This window comes from Xyrauchen texanus, chromosome 29 (genome assembly GCF_025860055.1).
Source record: "Xyrauchen texanus isolate HMW12.3.18 chromosome 29, RBS_HiC_50CHRs, whole genome shotgun sequence".
Lineage (NCBI taxonomy): Eukaryota > Metazoa > Chordata > Actinopteri > Cypriniformes > Catostomidae > Xyrauchen > Xyrauchen texanus.
The window spans coordinates 4,786,736-4,809,296 of record NC_068304.1 but is presented as its reverse complement, the minus strand read 5'-3'; the positions used below and the strand labels follow the sequence as shown (position 1 = coordinate 4,809,296).

Sequence of the window (22,561 nt, the reverse complement as noted above, 5' to 3'; positions counted from 1 at the left end):
ATACCTTTAAACGGCTTTAAACTAATAACTTCAGCATTAAGGCTCATCACAGCTGAGAGACACAAAAGACTGATTAATTATACAAACTCAAGGTGCTTACCTCTTATCGGACTTTCCACATTGGAGTGGACACTGTTTAAAATGGCAGAGAAGACTGCGGTTTCTATAGTGAATGAATCTTGCGCACCAGAATAGGGAGAAATACCCCCGCTTGGATGGCTATTTTTCTACTGATAAAGCTCATCTTCAGAAAGCTGACAGCATCTCTGCTTGGTAGTGGCAACAGGTGATCGCACACTCTCTCTCTCTCTCTCTCTCTTTCTCTCTCTCTCACACACACACACATCCATCCTTGTTTATCCAATAACTTGGCAGAAACAGCACAAGCTGTGATACTATTTCTGAAGTGACATTTTTGAATTACTAACGAAGGCTAGGACGCATCATTTAGTTCCATGCACAAATGTGTTTTTATAACTCAGTTTTTCTTATTTATTTTTTATTTTACTTGTTCATTGAACTGTTGTATATAAGCAACTGTAATCGTGCTATATGGCCCTACATCAGCACTGCTGTGATTCCACCACAGGCCGAGTGTCGTAGGTAATCACAGCAGTGCTGATTTAGGGCCATATCGCACACTTGATTGTGTGATACTGCTTAAATATACACTTTGTATATTGTATAAAACAGCATGTATAATATAATATTTATTGATTGAATACATGTATTTTTTTATTTCTAAAAAGCTAAAATGTGACCAAAAGTATGAAAAATGTATAAGATATAATTAGTAAAATAATTTTTTTTGTAATGCAGCTAGTTAGAAGGTCCCCTGTATAATTAACAGAATCATCTAGAAGAAAATGTCTTTCATATGTAAGCAACAGGGAAAATGTAACTGAAATATACCCATATGAATCGATATCGAATTGAAACCGAATCAAGAGCTTGTGAATCAGAATCGAATCAGGACATCTGTATTATACCAGCCCTAATACTGAGATTTAGGGGCTTATTCAAATCCTTAATCCCAAGTATGAGAAATAGTCCTCATTTTTCAGAACCAGGACTAGTTACAATCTTAAGCAACCCTGATTTAACACAGTGGATTTGTTTTGTTGTGATAGGAGGGGCTGAATCACACACAAAGGGTCACAAAACAAGATAGTTGGTGATCTGAACCAAATGCAAGGACAAGAACACAAGGCCATAAAACAAGTTTCATTATGCAGGTTTTCACATAATTCTGATGCTGGAGATGAAAAACAAAAAAGGTCATTTCTGAGCTGCCCCTATAAATGTAAATTCCACTGAGTCACAACATGAGCTGTAGTCTGGTCTATTTTGGTGGCAGGCTTCACCACAGTAACACGGGCAGGAGTGGACATGAATGTGCACTCTGCAGGACTCAGATGGCAGCCGAGCTATCGTGTGACTTCACTATTGAACTCTCCCGCTACTAAATGAGCTCATTCTTCAGAAACAGCAAAGCACTGCTGTTGAAAAGAGAGATGGTCAGCCTTTACCCCGCAACTCAATAAGCTACATGCAATCACTTGTTTGGATCTGGGGTTGCCTTAGATCGAAAACGAGTTCCCAACAAACTTAATTTCTACTGTAAAAATGATCAACATTATGGGTTTCTTTTTTATCTCTTCATTTAACCCACGTCAGTTTTTCTAATGCATAGTCAATTCGATTATTTTTATTTTACACGTGCCTATTCCACTACAGATGCATGCTCACAACATCACTTTGGCTTTCTTTGAACTCTGAATCAATTTTGGAATGTGATATACAGCAAGTGCATGAAGTGAAGAATTTCTGATGTTTTAATATTGGTTTCACGCATGCTAAGATATGTATTAATCTGTATGGTACACACAGTCATACAAATTAATACATATCTTAGCATGCGTGAAACCAATATTAAAACAAAATATAATGAACAACACAAACCGCGTAGAACTAAAATGAACACGGGACCGCACTAAATCAAAACTTAACAGAACAGAGCCCCAGATGGTACACTAGAAACTGGGGAACAGATAAATGCATGTGAAGTTTATGCGGACAGTTCTTTCATCAACACGTGCGATGCCCCGACAGCTTTCACGATTGCGCGCTGTCTCCAGGTTTATATCCGCGTCTCCCGCTGGGCGCGCCAAGATGCGATATACAATATGGAACTAGTGTTAATAGCTCAAACAATTGGGTACAAAACTGAGGCTATGGGGAATGCCCACAATGCCTTGCACCTGAATTATTTAATTATGTTTCTTTGGTCAAAGTGAACTGATGGGGGCATTTATATAATTGTCATTACGAATTCATAGATGTTTCAGCTCTTTAATCATTTATGTTGTTTTGTTGCAAGTAGGTTTCATGTGATGTCACCATTAGGGTGATCTGTGTCCCCTTTGGTCATTTTGGACTTTGAGTTCTCGTTTTGCATATGCAAATAAGTACAGGTGTCTTTGCATTTCTATAGAGAATTACATTTATTTAATGATTTACATACAGTATAATCGGTTATAATTTTTAAGATGTGTTAGTGTATGACCAAAATTTTTGTCCATTCAATTAAGATTATTAATTAGAAACAACCACATTTAAATATCAAATCTGAGATAAGTCTAATCTTAATGTAAATAAGTTTTAGTTCATTCTATATGAACACCAAGTTTAATGAAATGAATTACACAAATTTGGAGATGCCGCTAATTAATTCAATTGAGGGAACGAGTTAACTCAAACAATTGAGTAGAGACAACTAGTTAATAATATTGACAAATATTGACAAAAACATGCATTTTTATAACTCGTTATAACTTTTGTGAATAAGTCATTATTATATAATGTATAACAGATCATTAATGCACATTCAAGTAGTTTGAATTTTGGGAAACTTTAATATATTTCCAGATAATCGTTAAAACATATTCAAGATATATTACAACTTTATTATCTTTAAAATTGTAAAGATACTATTGATCATACCAGCAATATACACTCACCTAAAGGATTATTAGGAACACCTGTTCAATTTCTCATTAATGCAATTATCTATCAACCAATCACATGGCAGTTGCTTCAATGCATTTAGGGGTGTGGTCCTGGTCAAGACAATCTCCTGAACTCCAAACTGAATGTCAGAATGGGAAAGAAAGGTGATTTAAGCAATTTTGAGCGTGGCATGGTTGTTGGTGCCAGACGGGCCGGTCTGAGTATTTCACAATCTGCTCAGTTACTGGGATTTTCACGGACAACCATTTCTAGGGTTTACAAAGAATGGTGTGAAAAGGGAAAAACATCCAGTATGCGGCAGTCCTGTGGGCTGAAAATGCCTTGTTGATGCTAGAGGTCAGAGGAGAATGGGCCGACTGATTCAAGCTGATAGAAGAGCAACTTTGCCTGAAATAACCACTCGTTACAACCGAGGTATGCAGCAAAGCATTTGTGAAGCCACAACACGCACAACCTTGAGGCGGATGGGCTACAACAGCAGAAGACCCCACCGGGTACCACTCATCTCCACTACAAATAGGAAAAAGAGGCTACAATTTGCAAGAGCTCACCAAAATTGGACAGTTGAAGACTGGAAAAATGTTGCCTGGTCTGATGAGTCTCGATTTCTGTTGAGACATTCAGATGGTAGAGTCAGAATTTGGCGTAAACAGAATGAGAACATGGATCCATCATGCCTTGTTACCACTGTGCAGGCTGGTGGTGGTGAAATGGTGTGGGGGATGTTTTCTTGGCACACTTTAGGCCCCTTAGTGCCAATTGGGCATCGTTTAAATGACACAGCCTACCTGAGCATTGTTTCTGACCATGTCCATCCCTTTATGGCCACCATGTACCCATCCTCTGATGGCTACTTCCAGCAGGATAATGCACCATGTCACAAAGCTCGAATCATTTCAGATTGGTTTCTTGAACATGACAATGAGTTCACTGTACTAAAATGGCCCCCACAGTCACCAGATCTCAACCCAATAGAGCATCTTTGGGATGTGGTGGAACGGGAGCTTCGTGCCCTGGATGTGCATCCCACAAATCTCCATCAACTGCAAGATGCTATCCTATCAATATGGTCCAACATTTCTAAAGAATGCTTTCAGCACCTTGTTGAATCAATGCCACGTAGAATTAAGGCAGTTCTGAAGGCGAAAGGGGGTCAAACACAGTATTAGTATGGTGTTCCTAATAATCCTTTAGGTGAGTGTATATTTGTAAATTAGTCATGAAAATTAATAAAAGTTCATCTAACTTAGTACTAACTAAATACAAGTTGCATTCTAGCTTCTTTTTTTTTTTTTCCCTCCCCTTTCCTCCCCAATTTGGAATGCCCAATTCCCAACACGCCCCAGGTCCTCATGCTGGTGTAGTGACCCACCTCAATCGGCGGAGGAGGAATCTCAGTTGCCTCCACGTCTGAGACAGTCAATCCACGCATCTTATCACATGGCTTGTTGAGCATGTTACCACGGAGACCTAGCACGTTTGGAGGCTTCACGCTATTCTCTGCGGCATCAACGCACAAATCACCACACGCTCCACCAACCACGAGGAGGTTACTCCATGTGACTCTACCCTCCCTAGCAACCGGGCCAATTTGGTTGCTTAGGAGACCTGGCTGCAGTCACTCAGCATGCCCTGGATTTGAACTTAAATGTCTAGGTATGGCAGTCAGCGTCAATACACGCTAAGCTACCCAGGCCCCCCTGCATTCTAGCTTCTTAATCTCAAATGACATTAAAATAGCAAAATGTAATTCAATTTGACATGAAACATGAATTTGACAAAGCAAGTGAGGAACACAGTTAAGAGTGTAAATGAGATTATTTTATTGGCTACATAATGGAAGTTTTAGCATACATAGTAAATGTCTGTTTTTTTTTTGTTTTGTTTTTTTGTTTTTTTTTACACTTGCCCTTTTCCACTGCAGATGCATGTTCTCAACATTTGTCTGGCTTTCTATGAACTTTGTTAGATTTGAATCATGACCCATTCACACAACAAAATCCATATTTTGTTTGTTAGAGAGAATACAAGACTTCATCATTTGTTACATAAAACTGCAGTATCTAGCTCAACTCTAAAATTATGTTCTTTAATGTAATTTACAACTATTAAAACCTTATTTATTGCATAACATATGTACATCCAAATATTTTGAAAAGTCATGAAACTTTGATTCACATAATTTTCATACAGTAAACTGTATTAATTTATTATATGAAATATAAATGCTGAATCATCATTCACATTTCATCTTAACGATTAAAGCAAGTGATGAAGAACTTTTTGAGTGTAAAATTGCTTATTTCACTGGCTTCATATTGGCGGTGGTGTCTCAAATCAGGTGAGATGGACCTAGACAACATTTCTGGGCATCATAGATATGTTCGAGCATTCGAATTGAATCATCCAGGTTCGAATCTTCAGGCTGCGAATCTAATTTTTTGACACGACGATGTAACCCGTGCTATCTAGGTAGACAGCTCACTAGAATTTGCAACACAGCCAGTGTGATCATCCGTATGTTTGATTGACTTGTTCCATAAACACCAAGTGTAACTTCATGATCAGACAAGAACACAAGATCTCAGATCACTCGGATTAATGAAAGAAAGTCTTACCTTTCACACGGAGTAACAGTAGGTATTATCCAGGTGCACTCCGATCATTTTACACACTTATTCTGAAGTCGCAGCATGTATATGTGTGGGCTCTCATACTGCTGCCATCTTGTCCTGAGTCCACAAAACCAGCAACTCACATTTTACACCTCAAATAACTCAAAGATTCACGCGATCTGCGACACAGAAACGATCCCGGGGCTCTTTTCTTAGTGGTATGGGCGACGGAGCCCATGTTGTGTACGGGGAAGAGCGGCACAACCAGTCAATATGATCCCTCTCTCTCTCTCTCTCTCTCTCTCTCTCTCTCTCTCTCTCTCTCTCTCTCTCTCTCTCTCTCTCTCTCTCTCTCTCTCTCTCTCTCTCTCTCTCTCTCTCTCTCTCTCTCTCTCTCTCTCTCTCTCTCTCTCTCTCTCTCTCAGCTGCGGGTGGAACGTTTGCTGCATATGACAATGCGTCAGGCTGAACTAATCGATCAACGAGAGAAACAAAACACAGGATACAGGCATGTCAACAACCCATAAGAAACTTAACATGGTAGCCATAGTTAATAGCCATAAAATGTCATTTGTAACGTATTTCGTTAGATTACTCAATGTCAGTATTATACTTTGGATTACTTCTTCAGCTCTGGTAGATTTTTTCACTTGTTTTGACTATAAAAACTCTCAGTACAGTAAGACAAAATACACATGTTAAAAATACATTCTCTGAAAAACATAAATATCTTATGCAGTGTTGTTTCTAAAACAAGATAAATCAAATTGATCATGTTTTTAGGATTTTCTGAAGAAAAAAAATGTTTTCTAGAAAGAAAAAAATTATCTAGAATATAGTTGTTGTCCTAATATCAAAGGTCTTATTAAAAAAAAGAAATTATAATCTAATGTGAATTTTCTCTATAAAAAAAAATACGATTGTGCCTGGTAACGTGCATGTAAAATGGCTAGAAATAGCATTTTAGCTTAGCATAAAGCTGACAATTTACACAAGGTTTATTTCTATTTCTTCTGCTCCAAACTTACTTCAAACTTACTTCTCTGTCTGCTCGTATGAATGTAACACATCATAAGAAAGTGTTTCACCGCTGTGTAAATATGCACATAATTTATATGTATAAATATTTTCCATCTGAAAGCACTAAATATTAAATTAAACAAATTACAATAAAATGCAAAGTAATCTGTTCAGTAATCAAAATACTTTTTAATGCAACTATTCTAATTACCAATTATTTAAATTGTAACTGTAGTGGAATACAGTTACTTATATTTTTTTATTTTAAATACGTAATCCCGTTACATGTATTTCATTACCCCCCAACCCTGGTTACTGCCAATAACCAGGTTTCACCAATCACAACTAGGGTTGTTCCACCTTTTAATTTATTCATTTGATTTTGTTTAATGTTTGTATGTCAAAATATGTAGATATTTATTTTAGTGCAGTCTTGTTTAGTGTCATTCCAATATGTGGTTAATTCAGAAATATACAGAGTCTGTCTGTGTCCTAGAAGTATTTTTCCCATTAATTTTTTGCATAGAGATTTCATAAAATCCTCTATAAAAGAATTGTATGCCATGAACCAAACAAATCAGCTCCAAGGTGAATCACAACATCACAAACTTTGTTTAGAAGCAAAACGTATTCGAAAATCAGACAAAAAGACAAAGATACAAGGCTGTGTACTTACCATCTTTTACAATGGCAAAAACTACATTTGCATTGCAAATTATGTCATTGAATAAAAAAGGATGGGAATATATAATAATTGTTTTAAGTTGTTGATTATAAGTATATAAACAATATATGTTTTTACATTTATTTGAAAATATTCAGATATGTACAATTAAATAAATAGATTTAGAAAAAAAAAAAATGGGATTTTAACATCTGAAACAAGAATGTTCTATTATGAGATCTGAGCACATGAGTGACCACGTGAAGCCAGAGACTTTTTAGCCTGAGACAAAGCACATGTGTTAAAATGAATGGGAGAAATTGGAACGAGCAATATGGTGGGTGTAAAAGGAAGTCCCGTCTTACAGGTAAAAGAGCCTTTAGAAAAGAGTCTTTAGCTCAGCTTTTAGATACAGACATCACCTGTCAGTCACCTGTTTTTTTTTAGCATAATTTGAGCTAAAGTAGCACAATTTATGATAGGTTGACCATTGTTGTCAGATTACTGCTCATTTGAAATATGTTGATTGATAGGAATCTTGACCAACTTTTTTTTTTTTTTTTTGATTTTGGCCTTTACCCATTCAGCTGTTATATCTTGCTTGCATCCATAGAAAATTGCTGCCTGGGAGTGTTCCCACTATGGCCACTGAGTGGACTGACTTGCCCTGAAAGGGACTCTGGCAAAGTAGTATTTACAAATGGAAAACTAGGAATTCTAGATGTTACCTGAGTTGCAGAGTTATGACATTTGAAGGGGTGTGTTAACATAAAAGATAATGAAAAGCAGTGATTTTGAAGTTATTTCAATTGCAGTGCTTCGTTTCAATCTGAAGTCAACTATGACTCACCCTTCGCGGTTTGTTTTAAGAAAATAAATTCATATATTGTTAGATAGCCTACCACGCATTACTAAATCATTTAGGTTGTGTAGAAGTGATGTAGGTGTGTTCATTTATGCTTATTCCCTGGCATGCCAGGACAAAAAAAGAGCTTTTGCCTTTATTCATTATGTATTTTAGCTTCCAAAATCACCTTGAATGCAGCATATGTTCCCTTTATTGCCCCTTGCCCTTTTGTTGGGCTATATCAAGACATTCAAGAGAAGAAAGTCTATGAGTTCGAGACGACATAAGGCATAAATGATGAGCGAATGATCATTTTTGGTTGAACTCTTCCTTTAAGGCACATTGGGAAAACATGTGACCATCCTGATTTACAAACACTGACTGAAGTGCTCTAAAACCATTTTTTCAATCCTTCACAAATCAAACAGTTTCTCAAAAAAGTAATTATTACTGTGGCAACTTAACTTCATTATTTCTGCGGCACACTATAGAGCTTTCAGAAGGCTAATTCTCAAAGGCTTCCATCTGGAATTTCCTCTGGGGTTTTTTAAATGGGGGTTTTCAATTCATGAGTCAAAAAAGGTCTGTGGTAAGCACTGCTTAAAGATACTTTGATGTTTTGTTGTACAACAGAAATTACACAGTCATACCTCAAACAATGTTTGTTGCTAACAAGTTGCTAAATTAGGACTACAACTACCACAAGCATGTGAGTGAACATACTTGATTAAACAGAAAACCATTGTAGTCCTTATCTACAGTAGCAACTTGTTTGCAACATACTTTAAAAACAAAAACATATTGTGGCTTCAAAATGAACATTTAGGGTATGACTGTGTGTAAAGTCAATGTGTGACCTTTTTTTACTCTAAAATCTCCAATTGATATTAAAAAACCCATAGGAAAATCCAGAGGAACCCATCGCTCCACACCTCCATCCCCCAGTCAGTTGTTGCTTCCTGTTTCCAGAAACAAGCCATCACTATCAGGCAAAGATTAACCTACCCTTCAGCCAGCTGGTCAAACATGACCACATGGCTTGAGGTGTTCTTACATGGATAAACAAGAAGGTGCTTATGTCACCTGGCTGATCCTTAAAGCGAACTGAAAAACGTCACTGGGACATACTGAAAAACAGGGTTTGGCGGCTCGATCTTAAAGTATCGATACTTCCAATACTGATGCTGTATCAAAAATATTGATCCTCACACATGAATAGTGATTCTAAATTATTTGAAATTATTATAATTGTTGTTAAAAAGTAATTAAAAAAATAGTTAACCATGGTTTTACTAAAGTAATATTGTAGTAGTATCCATGGTGAATTGTGTGGTAACTATGGTTTAATGAAATTCCGTGGTTAAACTATAGTTACTGTAGTGAAACTATGGTTAATTTTGTAGGGGTAAACAAAACAGAAGTCTAATAATTTTCTGTTTAGGCTTAAAAATGTAAAATAATGATGATAATAATAATAATAATAATGAATAATATTTTAAATTACCCAATTTATTCCCCCCAAAAATTGCAAGAAAATCAATTTAATAAAAGTACTGGTATTGATATTGACGATATTAGACTTGAAATTATTGGTATCGGATCTAAAAGAAAATAAGAGCTATCTCCCATCCCTGCTGAAAAGGCTGCAGCTGTTGTCCCTATAGCTGCTGTAAACTTTAAACCTGCTTTAAATATGTTAGAAACAGGTTTACATTAATCATCTTTATTGAAATATCATTTAGGAAGATCAGTGAGTTTAGTAAAACAGGAGGGGTCAAATACAATCAATTTAACCAATTAGGTACAGGGGTAAAATTGCTATCATACCCTCCATTAACTGGATAATGGATTTACAGGACCAAAAAAATTATAATATTTTGTGGTAAGAGTGTATAATTGATTTGTGATCATGTCAATGAATGTTAAATGACAGAACTGGAATCATCTAATGTACAGAAGCTTTACACTTAAACCAAAAATATATATACTGTACAGTATTGTGCAAAAGTATATTTTTCACAAAAACATTTGTCTTAAGATGATTATTTTATATTCTAATTTCAATTAACATTTTTTAAATGATATGGACATGGGCTGGGCATGTCAAGACAACTACAGTTTTTTGAACAAGTAAGTTTGATTTCAACAATAAATTCATGCACGCCATTTAAAATGTCATTGTTTTCTATTAGTGTTAAAACCCCACCAGATAGTGGGGTTAGCACTCTCTGTGCGATACTTAACCCTAAATTACACAGTTTAGGGACAAGTAGTAGATTTCTAAACTACTTTAGTTTGTAGCCAATAAATATGGGAATATTATATCAAAGTTTGAGATGCATTGAATAGAAAACCACTGAGTTACAGACATTGAAATAAAGTGGATTACAGTACAACACTCCCGGCGTTGCCTCAGGCCGGGGTGCCACCGGCATGACATACACCCCCCCCCTTTCCCTGGGGAGGGGCGTGCTTTGCGCCTCGTCAGGTCATCCCCGGCTTCCTCGACCTGGGAGGAGACAGGAGGGGAAAACAACAACAAAAAAAACAAAAAAGGTGAGTGAAAAGGCCAACATGGTGCGAAAGAGAGAGAGAGAGGAGAGAGAGAACTCACCGGTTCTCTGATGTACCGTCGCGTGGTCCACGAACACTCCTCCACACTCTCCGGCGGACGACATCCGCTCCTCTCCGGGCGAACCGGAGTCAAATCTCCGACACCCAGCGGACAGAATGCCCCTCCGCTTTTCTGGCGGCACATGGGGACACTCATCCGCCCCCTGGCAGCGGCCCTACCGCTTCCCTCCTCCCCTCGTGGATGGCGGTCTTCCCTCGACCCCTCCATGTCTCTGGGGACAGCAGGGCACTCCTCCGCCCCGGCAGCGGCGGCCGTTCCCCACGTCCGGGTGTCGGTCGGGCTACTCTGTCACCCGGCAGATGGCAGCGGCGCTCCCCTGGGTGGACAGCAGTGTTGAGGACCCTGCGATGGGCATCCCTCCTCCTTCCCGGGTTTCAGCACCAATGTAAGGGGGTTTGTCAATATAAATAATAATTTGCTGAAAACTTAAACCAAAACAAACAAACATCAACACACATGACGGACATGCCCAGAATTCTTTCTCTCCTGAACCATCGTCACCAGCCGCGTTTATCCCTCGTGCACCCCATCAGGCCGATTGGGGACCGGGCGTGCGACATTCCAGCCCGGCCCCACCCCCCTCCACTCCACAATGGTTTTCTGAGCTACTATGTAATGTCACAATTCAGAGCTGTGTCATTTTTTATCTTTCAACACAAATCTTAAGCAAGTATTGTAAGGGTTGCAGGTTTGTCATAAATATGATTCTTTTAGATACCCATTTAGCTCTGCTCCATTTGCTTAGACACATGACTCTCAAAACTTAACCTTGATCATGTTTCTTAGTTGATAATGGGCATCTGTTTGTCCTCAATGTGGCAAAGCAGAGGCCTACATTCAGCTGCTTTGGGAGTCTCCACCATAAAAATATCCTACTGTCTCATCATCCCATCTGGCAGACTTGCAAATGGACAACTGAAGAGGCAATCATTTTATTTGGGAAGTGAGTTTATTAGCCCATTGAACAAGTTCGTCAATGTATCCAGTTCTCACAATACGTGTTCTTGCAATTGGCCTATTTTTAATTGTTGCTCTATGTACATGTGCGTGCCTCAGATGGAGTGGATTGTCTCGGTGGTATTCAGCATCATAAAAGTCACATTTTAGGATGCTGTGTTCAGTTTTTTTACTGAGAGAAAAATACCTGCATTATTGGCTTTACTTGTGGCTAGAACGGTACGTTAAACACCATGACATCACCCTTAAAGAACCCATTTTAAAACGACGCTGCCCGTATTAAACACCTTTTTGCTGGGGTTCTTACTGGGGAAACAAATGTGGGTGGGTCTTCTGCAGTAAATCATTCTACTGCATCCCCTCTCTGGCTGCAGTCATTTTAAGACACGTTTCGTATGATTCGATCGCAAAGGTCAGTGTTAAATATAGTTGTAAACAGGGTGCAAAATGTTTTGTGATTACATCACAAAAAACAGTGGCATCCTGATGCATCCCAGACAGGAGCAAAGCATCACCCCTCACCTGTCAATCACCCGGCTAACACATTTTTAAATTTACGTGCAGATTTAAAAGGAAATAAACGTCTGATCGGAAACTTGAAAAAGCGATTACAACCCCAAGTATGAGAACTTCACTGCTCTTCCTCAGTGTGTCTGATATGAACATGCAGAGTGACAAGATGACAAGCACACACACATCTGAATCTGAACTAATACATGTACTCCACTAAAACAACCAATCATTTTATTCGAAAGGTTGCATTTGTGCTTAGATTAAATCTCAACTGCATCTGGGAGAAACAGCGCACCGGATTTGTTTGCGCTTTCTTTGTCTTTATGACTTTTTTGCCATATATTATCGTTCAGTAATATCTATGTATATCCATACAAAATCATAGATGCTCTCCTCAAATTCCCAACACCACAATGAAAGAATGAATGCGTAACACCCATAATGGAAGTAACACCCATATTTCTCGCTAAGCATCACATTAACGTAGGAAAAAGGTGAAGAAACGGCGGCTTCGTTCGCCGAGGATGCTTTAGTTCATCCAGGAGAAAAAAGTTTGGCTTCTTCATATTAGTATAAATCAGACTTAAAAATGTTTTAGTAGCATTTAAAAAAGTATTTAAAAATATTTTGCAGATGACAGTGTAACGGGAGCCAGCTGTAGACTAACTGTAGATAGCTGTGCAGTGTGTAAACCTCACTCTCCTGACCTCAAGAGGTGCACAAGCGACTGTCGCTAGGGGCTGTAACCTCCTTGTTAGTGCACCTGCCTCCAACGCTGGAGATGCAGGTTTGAGTCCTGTTCAGAGTGGGATGACCAGGGCTGGTTACAATGGTGCTGTGACCTGGATGGGAGTGAGGTTTAGGGTGAGTGTAATGGGAGCCAGCTGGTAGATAGTGAAGTGTGTAATACCTCACTCTCCTGACCTCAAGATGTGCACTAGCGACTGATGCTAGGGGCTTTAGCCTCTTTGTTAGAGCACCCACCTATGCCGGTTCAAGCCCCGTTCGGAGCGGGCTGACCAGGGCTGGTTACAGGAGCACATTTAGCTTTATAGTTTTTTATTTTATTTTTTCTTACAGGCTTAAACCAGTATAAGGTGGATTTCTGGTCTACAGCATCTAAGACCAACAAACCATCTGTAAGAAATGGAAAAAATAAAACAGTTAAAAAAATGTTCTAGACCACTTGCACAGAACACTTGTTATCATCAGTTATACATGTATAGTGTTTCATATGGTCTGCAAGCAGGTACAGTTCAGCCCAGTCACAAGTGCTCTTCAAAGGGACTCTGGGTTCATTTAAGATGGGCTTACATGCACAATCCTTCCAGGTGGATCCTGCGCCTTTATTTTGCTGCCCTCTGCTGTTTGAAAGCAAAACTGACATGCAAAATATTGTTCAGTGTCATGTCAAAGTGAGTAGCATATACTATTGGTCAAAGTCTTCCATGCGGTCATCTTTTTTAATAGTACCATATAGCACAACATTTTATCCAGTAATGGATTTTATTTAACCTATAATGTTTATTAAACATTAATCAGAACAAACAAATAATGTTGTAGGTTTCATGAAATTGTACAAGAAGCAAAAATAGAATAAGAGGACATAAAAATAATATAGCTTATACACATTATAAGGAAACAATACAAACAAAACAGCCTATAATAAATGTATTGGTCAATAGGCTCAGGAAATATGTTATTCTATTAAAATTTGGAAATGCTCAAAGTGGGTACTGTGCTGCAGGACTGCGCTGATCAGCTCGAGGTGCTGGGAAATAACATGTAGCACTGACCGATCACTGTGAGTATCAGAACCTGGACATGCTCTTCATGAGATTGTCCGATTAGTTTTCCTGGACCACCAAAACGTAACTGTTGCACATTTGGTTCCGCTGTCTTTATGTAGAAACAGGGCTACAGAACTGAAAGTGTAAACAGCTGGACAAGGTCTGCCATCTGACCAGTCCTGGACTGATTACACTGAAACTGAAAGAGTGGTATGATGTTCCACGAGTTTAATCAAAATTATGGCATTCCCTTTCTCCATTGCGATTGGTTTGATTGACGTGGATGCATGCGCTCATTTGCCCAGAGAAGTTTAAAAGAGCAATATGTAACTTAGACATCAAGATGGTGGTGGTGTAGTGGGTTAAAGCACATAACTGGTAATTAGTAGGTTGCTGGTTCGATCCCCACAGCCACCACCATTGTGTCCTTGTGCAAGGCACTTAACTCCAGGTTGCTCCAGAGGGATTGTCCCTGTAATAAGGGCTCTATAAGTCGCTTTGGATAAAAGTGTCTGCCAAATGCATAAAATGTCAAATGTAATGTTTAAAATGGGTACTGCAGTCCAAATTCTAAATATTGGAAAGAGTTGTCTACCCCACTCCCTCCTCCCCAAATTGGAAGCTCACACGGGTTGCCAGGTTGAGGACACACAACAGGAATGAGTAAACAGACAATGGTAAGTGATGAGCCTTACACATTAAGTTGATCAGCTAATGTATACGTTTGCAATGTTTTTATTGATTGCAAATTATAAACCACCTCATGTGGATTTTTTATAAAAAAAATCCACATGAGGTGGTTTTATCCAAGATGGCGGCACGGTAGCACGCAGCGGCCACTCCGGATCCACAATGGTGCTATTTTTGTTAAAAAAGCCCGACTTTTGCAACACATGGACATCGGAGCAACCGGTGTTCGTGTCTACCATCGCCAGACACTACTGAAATATAAGACTCATGCAAAAACCAAGCTGCATGATGACCTGCAGGAGGCGCTACGCGTACTCGGCTTGCTGCGGAGACCAGGCCTCCAGCCCTCGGCGTCGCCTGATGCCGGTGGCGGGGAGAGGGCGTCGTAAGCGGTGTCGCGAAAGCGAGCGCGGAAAGAGGGCGGGGTCCATGCTAGGCTAAAAACAAACCCTAGCCGGCCGGCTCTCCCGTCTATCCTGCTCTCAAATGTTTGCTCCCTGGACAATAAACTGGACTATATCCGACTCCAGCAGGCTACGCGGCGTGAGTTTAGAGACTGCTGCGTCTTTGTTTTCACGGAGGCGTGGCTCAGCGACAGAGTTCCGGATGCCGCCATTCAGCTAGGCGGGCTGCGCCTCATTTCGTGCCGACAGAAATACAGCTCTCTCGCGGTAAGACTCACGGTGGTGGCTTGTGTGTTTACATCAACACGGAATGGTGCAAGAACTCTATGCTAGTCTCTAGTTACTGTTCATCGCTGTTGGAGCTTGTGACTGTTAGATGCAGACCTTTTTATCTACCACGGGAATTCACCACTGTTTGCATAACCGGGTTTACATTCCCCCAGCGCTAACGCTAAGGAAGCGCTCTGTGAAATGTATGGGGCTATGAGCGAACTGCAGAGCGCTCACCCCGACGGACTGTTTATTGTCGCCGGAGATTTCAACCATGCAAATCTCAAGACAGTGCTCCCTAAATTCCATCAGTATGTGGACTTTGCAACGAGAGGGGCAAGCGGCTTGATCTTGTTTACACAAACATCCCAGGTGCGTGCCGGGCAGAGCCCGCCCCCACCTCGGCTACTCAGACCACATCTCTGTTATGTTAATTCCAGCATACAGACCGCTCGTCAGGCGCACAAAACCGCTTCAGAAGCAGGTGAAAACCTGGCCAGCAGGTGCCATCTCTGCTCTTCAGGACTGTTTTGAGTGTACTGACTGGCACATGTTCAGGGAGGCTGCAACATATGGCGAATCTACCAACTTGGAGGAATACACAGCATCAGTGACCAGCTACATCAGCAAGTGCATTGATGATGTCACTTTCTCCAAGACCATCACCACACGCTCCAACCAGAAGCCATGGATGACTGCGGAGGTGCGCACGCTGCTGAGGTCCGAGACTCCGCCTTCAGAGCAGGCGATAAGGCAGCCCTAAGAACAGCTAGGGCCAAACTGTCACGGGCAATCAGAGAGCAAAGCGCGCTGCGCCCAGAGAATCCACAGTCACTTCCAGGACAGCGGTGACACGCGGCGCATGTGGCAGGGCATCCAGGCCATCACCAACTACAGGACAACATCAGTTGCCTGTGACAAAGATGCCTCCCTTCCAGATGCGCTGAACGACTTCTACGCTCGGTTTGAAGTGTAGAACGGCGTGATGGCGAGGAAGTCCACCCCTCCTCCCAACGACCAGGTGCTCTGTCTTACCACGGCAGATGTGAGGAAAACTCTACGTAGAGTCAACCCACGGAAGGCTGCTGGACCAGACAACATTCCTGGCAGAGTGCTCAGAGGATGTGCAGACCAGCTAGCAGATGTTCTTACCGACATCTTCAACATCTCTCTGAGCAGCGCCGTTGTTCCAACGTGCTTCAAGGCCACCACCATCATCCCCATGCCAAAGAAGTCTTCAGTGTCCTGCCTCAACGACTACAGTCCCGTCGCACTTACACCCATCATCATGAAGTGCTTCGAGAGGCTCGTCATGAGGAAGATTAAGACCCAGCTGCCCCCCTCACTAGACCCACTGCAGTTTGCGTATCGTTAAAACCGTTCAACGGACGATGCCATCGCCACAACCCTCCATCTGGCCCTCACCCACCTAGACAATAAGGACTCATACGTTTGAATGCTGTTCATAGATTTCAGCTCAGCATTCAACACAATCATTCCCCAGCACCTGATTGGAAAGCTGAACCTGCTGGGCCTGGACACCTCCCTCTGCAACTGGATCCTGGACTTCCTGACTGGGAGACCTCAGTCAGTCCGGATCAGGAACAGCATCTCCACCACTACCACACTGAGCACTGGGGCCCCCCAGGGCTGTGTGCTCAGTCCACTGCTGTTCACTCTGCTGACTCACGACTGTGCAGCAATGCACAGCTCGAATCACATCATCAAGTTCGCCGATGACACGACCGTGGTGGGTCTCATCAGCAAGAACAACGAGTCAGCATACAGAGAGGAGGTGCAGCGGCTGACAAACTGGTGTACAGCCAACAACCTGTCCCTGAATGTCGACAAAACAAAAGAGATGGTTGTTGACTTTAGGAGAGCACAAGGTGAACACACTCCGCTGAACATCGACGGCTCCTCTGTGGAGATCGTCAAAAGCACCAAATTTCTTGGTGTTCACTTGGCGGAGAACCTCACCTGGTCCCTCAACACCAGCTCTATCACCAAGAAAGCCCAGCAGCGTCTCTACTTTCTTCAAAGGCTGAGGAAAGCACATCTCCCAACCCCCATCCTCACTACATTCTATAGAGGGACTATTGAGAGCATCCTGAGCAGCTGCATCACTGCCTGGTTAGGGACTTGCACCGTTCCGGACCGCAAAGCCCTGCAGAGGATAGTGAGGACAGCTGAGAAGATCATTGGGGTCTCTCTTCCCTCCATCAAAGACATTTACAAAAAACACTGTATCCATAAAGCAACCAGCATTGTGGACGACCCCACACACCCCTCACACAAACTCTTTACCCTCCTCCCGTCTGGCAAGAGGTACCGAAGCATTCGGGCCCTCACGGCCAGACTGTGTAACAGCTTCTTCCCCCAAGCCATCAGACTCCTCAATACTCAGAGACTGGTTTGACACACACGTGTCCTGAGTTGCACTTTAATTACTGTCGCTTTATAACTGTCTGCTACCTCAATAACTGCTATGTGCATAGAACACTATCTCATAGTATGTTATGTTTACATTTTTAGAAACTCATCTTTTTGCACTACTGAGTACTGGTCGGCGCTGCACTGTCTATTGTCCTGTTCATTGTCAGTAATTTGTTGTACTGTCCTGTACTTTTTGCACATGTTTGCACGTGCACTTTATATAGGTATATATAGGTAGTTTATATACGTATTTTATTTCGTTGTGTAGTCTCATGTGGTCCTATGTTGGTCCTTTGTTGTTTTTATGTAGCACCATGGTCCTGGAGGAACGTTGTCTCGTTTTGCTGTATACTGTACTAACTGTATATGGTTGAAACGACAATAAAAACCACTTGACTTGACTTGACTTGACTTGACTCTGTCAATGTTATGACAGATTACTTATGACACAATACTCATATATTGCTGGCTTCCATGGCTGCAGCCTGCTGTGTTTGCACACTAACTTGTTTCAAATCTGGCAACCAGAGTGTTGAAATACTATTGGGAAATGGGCAGTGGGCAGGACCACACCAGGCCAAAACACAAACAGAAATTCCGCCCCGAACAGACATTTCAATGCAGAATATACTGGCTGTTGCATTGTTTTTGGAGAACCCAGTATTTCAACTAAGCATATTTCCTAAATATCTGATAACATATTATGATAATTGTATGCTTTAGTAGAGTAAATAGGCCATATTACATATTGCTCCTTTAACGGAGACTCGAATGTGGTAAAAACAAAACAGTTTTGTGTACCCAGAAATACACGCCTGTTCATAACATGTATACATTATAAAACATAGAAAATAGCAGTAAAATGTAAGTGATGCGCTGGAGAGAAACAACTCTTAAAGGGGACCTATTATGCAAAATTCACTTTTACATGGTGTTTGAACATAAATCAGTGTTGGCAGTGAATGTACACAACCACCCTATAATAATACAAATCCACCCAGTCCTTTTTATTTAATCCCCATTAATCATAAGCACAGTCTCAGAACAAGCCATTCGCAGATTCTGAACAAAGTGATGTCACTTTGTACAGGCCCTGCCCACGACTGTTGACGGTCGAAGTTGTGTTGTTTCCGTATAGCGCATAGCGAATGTTGTAACAGTATTTGTGTGTGTGTGTGTGTGTGTGTTGCACATCCATCATTGCAAAACTGCTGAAAAAAACCTACAACTAAGACATACATTTATCAAATAACCATTCCTGGTTCATTCTCAAAGTTGTTACTTCTGACGTAGTCTCTCCCTCATCAGTGTCTGACTCCGGTTCAAACATATAGAGCTGAACACCACTATTTCCACTGTCAGTCATATTGCTTATGATGTCTAGTTATCCAAAGCAGAGATGTCAAAACTCCGCCCTATTCTGAATGCGGGGCGGGGATCACCAGCTCGTTTCCATTTAAAGACACACAAAAACAGCTAGTTTTTATTCCCACCCAAAAATTGGCATTTTCAACATGGTATAATAAATGATCTGTAGTGTATTTTGAACTGAAACTTCACAGACACATTTTGGGGACACCAAAGACTTAAATTACATCTTGTGAAGGGCCCTTTAAGCACATCTAACAGCACAAGCACTCTGTCAATGCACCTGATGCAGCAACCGCTCCAAATAAAACTGTTGGCTACTATGATCTTTGAAGTGTTCATAAAGTGCTCTCGTAAGCTGGGCATCTTGAGTTGTGTTTTTTCCGAGTTTCACTGGGCTGTAATGTGACATCATTGACTGAGCTTCTCTGTGCTGGCTGCATATCCAACTTATCGATAATGAAATGTATTGTCAATGATTTTAATTATTGATAATTATTGATTTTATCGATTAGTTGTAGCAGCCCTTATTTGCATTCATTCATTCAGCAGACGTTTTAATCCAAAGCGACTTACAAATGAGGAATACAGTAACAACAGTTCATCCTAAGTCAAAACATGAGCTTCAATACAAAGATTCATATTGCTCAGAGAAGAACAAGTAGGGAAGAAGGTGAAAGACGGTGGTTAAAGAATGGACTGAGAATGGATAAATGTTTAGTTGGATATGTTGGATGTGCATGTTTGTCGCTAAAACAAGCCTTGTTTTATTGTTTAACTATTATTGTTTTGAACCATGATGATCAGGGGAAAAAAGTGTATATACTAGTTTTAGTTGATGTTACACATTTTTCAATATTATTTATGCAGGATACAGCAACATATTGTTAAGTCATTGGACTCTGCACTGTGAATAATCTATCAAACAATGTGGAGGTGTTGGTAACTGGGCCGAATGTAGGCAGGGGTGGGCTGAGCCCACCCAAACGTGAGTCTTGCTCACCCAATCAAACATTTTGGAAACATGGTTTTAAATATTACAAAAAAAGTTTTCATTGGTTAAAAGCAATATGGAGGTGGGCTGTGTGTTGCAAACATTAAGGGTGGGCTGGAGACTGCCCAACCAATCACAAAACAGCACAGGTAATGTGTTGTTTTTTCTATTTTTGTCATTGGCCGAAAGCAACGACACACTCAAGAAGCAGCTGCTGCAAACCAGAGATTCCGAGACATCACGCGAGCGAGAACGGTAATAAGAGATATTTTTGTGCAATACATAGGTTTTTAATGCCCATAAAGAAGCCTGGTTCTGTGTCAGTTTGCAATGACCATGTAGCTGCTGTTAATGTACCACAGGCTCCCTCTTATCTCCCCAAAATCATGCTGTGGATGTTTGTGTAATACTGGACCTGAATTGTAAAGCTGAGGTCTGCGCGGGATGGATTTTCAGACCCACTCCCGTGAGATTCTGTCCCACTCCCACAAAAAATATGTAAAATTTTGTCCTGCTCCCGCTCCCCCCTGCAACTTTCACATTTTGTCCCACTCCCACCCGCAATCCTGCAGGTAGTGATCTGTGCAAATTTTTCAGTCCCAGTCCCCTAAGATTCTGTCCTGCTCTGGTATCTTTTTTATTTACCTTCGGTTAGTTTCAAAGTTTTGTTTGTACATTTCTTTAATAAAGCATTAAAGTCCATAGCATTTTCCACCGCATGGAGCACAAGGAATAATTTGTATTAATTAGCAACCAACCCTGCACTTGTAAATAGTTTATTTTTTGTTGGTCTTGTGCATTAGACGAATAACATAAATGACACTTGAGTACATTAAATCCATTCGGCCGCAACATTGTGTTTTCTGCCTTCAGAAAAGAAGGTCTTTCATTTGTCCTAAAAACATGCTGTGCCCAGCCCCATTTAAGGGTCAAACTCACAACCTACAGATTAAAAGTCTATCTAACTGTGCGTACAAGGTCAGTTTTATTTTGTCAAATTTAAAGACTTTGAAATTTGTTTTTTCTTTTAGGCACTTCTTACCTTGCCCTCTATCTCGCTTATTTTTTACCTTGTGTAAGAGATGTTCTATCTAACTGTGTGTACAAGTTCAGTTTTATTTTGTCAAAGTTCAGAACTGCCAAGGCGTTCGAATTGCACTTCTGACAAGTATTTCCAATACAGTCATACTTGAACCTTTGCTTGAGCCACTGAGCTCTGAAAATGGAAGTGTTTATGGTTGTTTCCAAGCTTTGGTTTGTGTGTGTGTATGTTTTCAATCTTTCAAGATTGTGTTTTCTGCCTTCAGAAAAGAAGGTCTTTCATTTGTCCTAAAAACATGCTGTGCCCAGCCCCATTTAAGGGTCAAACTCACAACCTACAGATTAAAAGACTGATGTTCTATCTAACTGTGCATATAAGGTCAGTTTTATTTTGTAAAATTTCAGGAATGCCAAGTGGTCTAAGGCGTCCGTTCGAATCGCACTTCTGACAAGTTTTTCCACTACAATCATACTGGAACCTTTGCTTGAGCCTCTGAGCTCTGAAAATGGAAGTGTTTATGGTTGTTTCCAAGCTTGGGTTTGTGTGTGTGTATGTTTTTTTTAAGGAAAACTAGGTAACTAGCACTTTTCAAGCACACTACATCAATGAGCTCAATGCCACTCTTGAATCAGCAAAATGTAGTCAACTGGGCCAAATGGGCAGCAGAACCTGCCCATGAGAGCATCCGTGGATGCCATGTAAAATGTTGAAGCGCAAGATTGTGCTTTCTGCCTTCAGAAAAGAAGGTCTTTCATTTGTCCTAAAAACATGCTGTGCCCAGCCCCATTTAAGGGTCAAACTCAAGACTGATGTTCTATCTAACTGTGTGTACAAGGTCAGTTTTATTTTGTCAAATTTCAAGACTGCCAAGTGGTCTAAGGCGTCCGATCGAATCGCACTTCTGACAAGTTTTTCTACTACAATCATACTGGAACATTTGCTTGAGCCACTGAGCTCTGAAAATGGAAGTGTTTATGGTTGTTTCCAAGTTTGTGTTTGTATGTTTTTTTTTTAAGGAAAACTAGGTAACTAGCACTTTTCAAGCACACTACATCAATGCCATTCTTGAATCAGCAAAATGAAGTCAACTGGGCCAAATGGGCAGCGGAACTGTGATGCAATTGTTAACGCTTCTGACTATGGATCATAAGATTCTAGGTTTGGCTCCTGGTTGTCTCGGTTAGATTGTCTTTTTTTGTTCTCCCTGACTCTCATGGCGTTACAAACCTTCTTTCCCTTGGATCCATCAGCTCTGTGTATTAGGATCATGCAAATGGAGTACTGTG

At 40.7% G+C, this 22,561-nt stretch overlaps 1 protein-coding gene across 1 annotated transcript in view; it reads right to left on the bottom strand.

Annotated features, from left to right (window-relative positions):
- The window catches only part of LOC127622884 (homeodomain-interacting protein kinase 3-like), a 115,363-nt gene extending 109,445 nt beyond the window's left edge, over positions 1 to 5,918 (bottom strand). The window contains exon 1 of the mRNA XM_052097014.1: positions 5,649 to 5,918. The gene's annotated coding sequence lies outside the window, so the exon portion shown is untranslated. The remainder of the gene's footprint in view (positions 1 to 5,648) is intronic.
- Between the last annotated feature and the right edge of the window lie 16,643 nt (positions 5,919 to 22,561).